Source organism: Nannospalax galili, unplaced genomic scaffold (genome assembly GCF_000622305.1).
Source record: "Nannospalax galili isolate Female #2095 unplaced genomic scaffold, S.galili_v1.0 scaffold468, whole genome shotgun sequence".
Classification (NCBI taxonomy): Eukaryota; Metazoa; Chordata; class Mammalia; order Rodentia; family Spalacidae; genus Nannospalax; species Nannospalax galili.
This window is the reverse complement of record NW_008358097.1, coordinates 228,522-234,521: the sequence shown is the minus strand read 5'-3', so window position 1 is coordinate 234,521 and position 6,000 is coordinate 228,522.

Sequence of the window (6,000 nt, the reverse complement as noted above, 5' to 3'; positions counted from 1 at the left end):
TTTTTTTCTTTGTAGCATTTTAAATGAAAAATAATTATTAATTCACAGAATTCAAAAAACTTCCTTGGCTCATCTGAAATGAAAACGTATCTTAATATATTTAAAAGTTCATTCATTAGTTTTAAAAAAATGTCTTAAATTATTATCTTCTTCATACACTGTTCATTCATATCTTTCTGAGAGTTCTGTCTAAAATGTGGTAATGACAGTGTCACAGGCCATTCAAATAATGACAAAATTAAAAGTAGTGACAGTGGAGATTTCTAGGGTAAAATAGGAGTTTGGAATTCTTTAAATCAAATTAGTAAAACAGCACATAGAAGATACTTGCATATAATTCTGTCCCTCAAAAAACACAGTTTCTAGTTGTAGATATGAATATTAGGGCGGTGCTATAGACTGCTTTCAAAGAGGGAGGGAAACTTCACCTCCTATCAATGTTCTGTATACTACTAGAATCTATAAAAATGCAGTGGGTCTTGAAAATAACACACGTAAAATGTTTCTAAAATAAACACATCACAAGAGAATAGACTATAATCCTTCACACATGTGATATATATTTAAAATTTTTATAATGTTTAAAATATACATTTCAAAAACTGGAACAAGAAAGTAAATATGTAAAAGGTGAAAATATTTCCAATAATTCAAGACTTTATATGGTACATTGAATATATTTGTGCACCGTCTTTCCTCATAAGTTCCCAATAAAATTAACTTAATGGCATTTTTAAAAAGCATAAACATGAAGAAGAGAGAATAATGGAAAACTGGAGGTTAGCAGGAGAGCAGGAAGACAGGGCCAAGCCTATAGGAGATGCAGTTTAGATGTCCTTGTTTCCCTTGCAGCTCTTCCCTCACCCTGGCAGAAGAGCAATCTTTGTCTACTGAAAGGCTGAACCTGAGCGTAACTCTGTTCTAGAGAACCAAGCCCAGTGGAAGGCATTAAGCAAGCAGCAAGAAAAGAGAAAATTATGGAAATCTGCATCTTTAAAGATTGTGTCACAACAGCTTTGAACCACTTACCCTGGAGGTTAGAACTACCTAGCCTTCCCAAGAAGCAAACAGCAAGATTCCTTCTCTAGGGGATCTGATGAACTCAAGAAAATACTCATTGATTCTGATATTTTGAAGGTCAAAATGGAATAACATAAACCAATAGTCTTGCATCAAGACACAGTACTCACCAGACTTGCCAACTGAGATACAGCTAACAGCTGTAGCACATCATGAGGTATTTTTTTAGTGCTTCTTTCTAAATATTGACAAAAAAACAGAGGCAATCAGATATTTGAAGGAAGACCATAAAATGTAAAGACCAAAACAATTACATTGAGGAGAAATAGAGGGGAGAGAATAAAACATTTTATATCACAATTTGTATGATTCATTTTATAAATGGAGCTTCTATATGGAAAGGCCCAACAAGATTCCAATCCAATGAAGTATAAGACTTTCATAAAGAAATGATAGTAACAAATTTTGGAACACCATAACTCAAAACTTTGCAAGTACTTTCTTTTTCAAAGAAACTTACAAAGGATCAGGAATAAAAATGACATATTTATTTTTAAAAATCATTTATTTCTTTTGTCTCTCCTATTCTTTTTATGTGTTTTTTGTGCATTTCATATAGCACATCTTAATCAATTTAGACACTCTCCCTTCTCCCTCCCCCACAGCCTCCCCCACAAGATTTCAGATAGTCCGTCATAGATTTTAAAGCATATATAGTTCAGCATTTGTATCCAGATGTCCCTTGATGCAAGTTCATCCTCTGGGGTCCAGTGAGACTATGCAGAGTCACTCCCTTAAAGAAGATCCACTCTCCCTCACCCCATAGTAATCATTTTCCAATAGTTTCTTGACAAGGGTTTGAACTGCTTCCTTTTTCCTCTATTCTATTCCAGGTTTTTGTCTGATTCAATCAGCCTGGGTCTTGTGCATGCTGTCGTTGTTTCAAGTTCATGAGCAAGTTTCCCATTTTCTTAAGTTCGTGCAACTACTCTGGGTCTTATGATCTTTCCACAGTCTCTTCCTCACTTGTCCCTGAGCCTTGGGTGGGTGAGGTTTAGTATAGGAGTCCTACCCAGGGACATGGACTTTACAGCCTCTTATTCTCTAAAACTTAGCCAGTTGTGGCCTTATGTGTGCATTGCACTCTCTTGTAATAGGAAGCTTCACTGCTGAGAGTTTGAGGGATATATTAATATTCTCTCTACCCCCATTCCACTATGTTCCATGAGCCATAGGTGTAGATATTCCATTACAGATGTGTCATTTAGGGCTAGGCATCTCTCAGACATATATTTTCTGTCTGTGACCAGTTGTGTAACTCTGTAATACTCTCATCTGCTGCAAAAAGAATTTCTTTGATGAGTGGTATACAGTAAACTTGTCTATAAATATAAGAATCATTAAGAAATTTCATTTGTCTAGAGATATGACAGATATAGAGTTTTCTCTAGGACTTATGATCTTTCAAAACATAGGAAATTTCATTTGTCTAGATATATGGCAGAGATGAAGTTTTCTTTGGGATTTATGGCCTCTCCAGTGCCAGCCATGAGTTCCCTCCCACATAGAGGACATTAAGCCTAATTAGATAGCTATTGATTATTCCCTTGATAAAATGCTACCACTGCACCAATGGAGATAGTTTCCTGTGTTTGTCATTGTGGTTTTCAGGCTTTACATTTGGGTGGGACCATTGATTGATTTTCTGCGTTAGCAGCTTGGATAGTATCCTCTAGAACTGTGAAAGCTACTCTCCAGAGAGAAGACTTCCAGATCATTTCCAATTCCATTGCTCCAAGTCCTCCATCCAAATTATGCCCTGTCTTCAGCAACAGGATCTTACCTTGAATTTCTGAGAGATAATCAAAGTCTCTAGCATTAATCTATATTCTTTGGGGAGTCTCTTGAACTATACTGACCAGCAACTCGAAGGGAAGTTTCTCCTGTCTGTCAATGTGTTTCTTATTGTGTAGCCTTCAGGTATGCACTAATGTTCAGATATTTTATATATATTATTCAGGTGGTATTTTGTGTTATTACAATTCACTCAGACTTTTTTATACCACCTAAACTTTAATTATTTTTCCTCTCTCTCTTTCCCTGCCTAACCACCCCCCATCCCTCCCTAGTTTAAGAACCATCGTTTCTTCCATGGATAATACCTGTTTCCTATTTTACCCTTCCGTTGAGTTCCTTCTTCTCCATGGCTCCCTGTATGTCCTGCTATCCTCTCTTCCCAGTTGAATACCCTCATTTTCCCCTTAGTAGCATCTGCTTCCTACTATTCCCTTCTCTGTCGAGCTCTTCCTTTCCATTTTACTGGCTCCTGATGATACATCAGGGCATATACTCACACATAAACAATCAATGCTAAGATCCACAATAAAAGAACATATGTCACTTGTTTTTCTGAGTCTGTGTTACTCCATTTACTGTAACAACTTCAAGTTCCATCCATTTACCTGCAGATTTCATAATTTCATCTTTCCTTACCACTGAAAATAACTCCGTAGAGTAAATGTACCACATTTTCATTATTCATTCATCAAAAGATTTCAAGATAAAAGAAACAGAAAGAATCAGGAATAAAAATGACACCAGATTTCTTTAAAAAATTTTTAAATTATGTCTTTTTATTTTATATGTATGAGTATTTTGAATGTATATAAATGCACTCCTGCATGTAACACCCACAAATGTTAGAAGAGGGAGGGAGTCATATTCCCTGGAATTAGAGTTACAGATGGGTTTTAGCTTCAATGTTGGTGCTGGTAACTGAACCAGTCAGTGCTCTTAACTGCTGAGCCATCCCTCCAGCCTCTGGTAATTTATTTCAAAACAGCAGCTCTAGAAATGAGAAGTCAACTAATTAATGCTTTTAAACATTTGGATTTGCTACATCTTTTTGTCTTTCTGTGGCATGCTATGAATATTTTTCACATATATGTCTTTTCACTAATTCTCTTTCTAGTTATCTCTGCTATGTTAAGTTGGTCAATTTCATAGTCAGTATTAATAGCTATGGTTTTCTTTCCTAGAAATGCTATTTATCCCTTTTAAAAGTCTGTTTCTTCATGCTAGGTTTTAGGCTGGTGACTTTTTCTTATGTTCAGTTAATGTCATTACAATTTCTTTATACTGTGTGCTGATCAATATCATTAAAGGTGTGGTTGTTTTAAGATTCTGTCTTCTAGACAGTCTCCTAGACAGTCTCCTAGAGAGACCATTAATCTAGGACCACTTTAAAAAGAGTAGAGAATCTCTGGGCCATGAAGGTAGAAGGCACAAGTATGAATCACAAATTTATGAAGGAATTGGTTATGGTGTTAACTCCTCAAGGGTGATGTTCCTCATTTCCGTCAACTCCTAGGGAACTTCAAATCCACTGAGAACAGACATGGCAGTTACTTCTGGTTCTCTCTTACCTTGGAAATATAGGTCATTTCCTGGGATCAGTTCTATCAAAATGGGTAAACATTTTTAGGGAAACGGCTCCACTTCACACTCTGATTTCTAGTCCTCCTTAGACTTCGGTCTAAGAATTACTTACTATTTTGTCATTTATTTCATGTTTGTGTGTGTGTGTGTGTGTGTGTGTGTGTATGTGTGTGTGTGTATCCATGTGTGTGCTTAATTCAGTATTTTTGCTAGATATTAGGAGAGAGTCTAGGTAACTAGCCTCAAGTGACCACTTTTATTTGTCAAAAATGCAGATTTAGACATTCAATCAAACTATAAATGGTTTTAAAGCAGAGTAAAATTGCTTTTATACATGCAACTACTTTAAAGTAGCAACCCCTACCCACCCTTCTCAGAAGTGCTGGATGATGTGACTTTTTCACAGAACTGAGGCAAGATAAAAAACTCAGGGAAACCCACTATCTAACAAGATGCAGTACAAAGGTCAATCCCAAGGATTTGGCCAAGGGGACTCTAAGGACCATGGACATGCTAGTGGACTGGAGAACAAGACTTCAGTAAGAGGATGGATGTATCAGGAGTAACAGTTCTAAGTAAATGATGAATTTGAGACCAACTCAGTTTATGCCTACACTGTTGGAAGAGCTGTACCCTTCAAGAATTTTTAATCAGTGAATTAAGATAAAAAAAACAGAAAATAAGACATGTACAAACTCCACAACAAACATTTTGAACAGCAATGGAAATATAGTATTATTTAGTATTATTTATTATAAAGAAAACACATAATCATAGTAATGTAGGAACTGCATGGTGAAAAATTTGTTTGGGTGCTAAGGCAGGTGAAGTTTGATTGTGGGTGGAAAAAAATAGATGTAGTTTGAAATCAGATCTTCCATAGAAAATTGTCTGCAAAAAATGCTGAAAAATAAAAATTAAGACTCAATAGTATCTGGATACTATAAATATGAAGGAAGAAGACTTCCGCTTCCAGCTTTCAATTATTTGTTGTAAATCTCCTTAATCTAAATTCTAGGCATAATTTAGCAAAATACAGAGCATTGTCTTTCAGTATAAATAGGAATATGAAATTGCACAATATTTCAGAGAAATGATCCTTTATTGAAAGTCTGAAAGAAAAGAATTACAGGGTTTCTTTGAACTCTTATCAGACATCTATTTATTCAGCATTTCTCAGTAGAATTACATCATAACTCTTCTATTTATAAATCCTTTCTTCAAGATATTTTTGTATATCTAAATATAGTACATGAGAATTGTTCAATGTAATGTACACAAAAAAGCCATTTGTTTCTCATTAGAATTCAGTGGCTTACATTGGAGATGTATTCTATTGAGCCTAGTGACAGGACCAAAAACGTCTGTCTTCATTATACTCTGATTTGAGTTGCCCAGATGAGTCTTATTAACTGCTAGTTCTTCCATTGGGAATGGAGATCAACAAGAGAAAAATCACTTGATTTTAAAGGCTAACCTCTTATTTATTTAAACTTTATAAGGTCCTGGATGTCTGGCAGTAACCATCCATGAACAAACAGG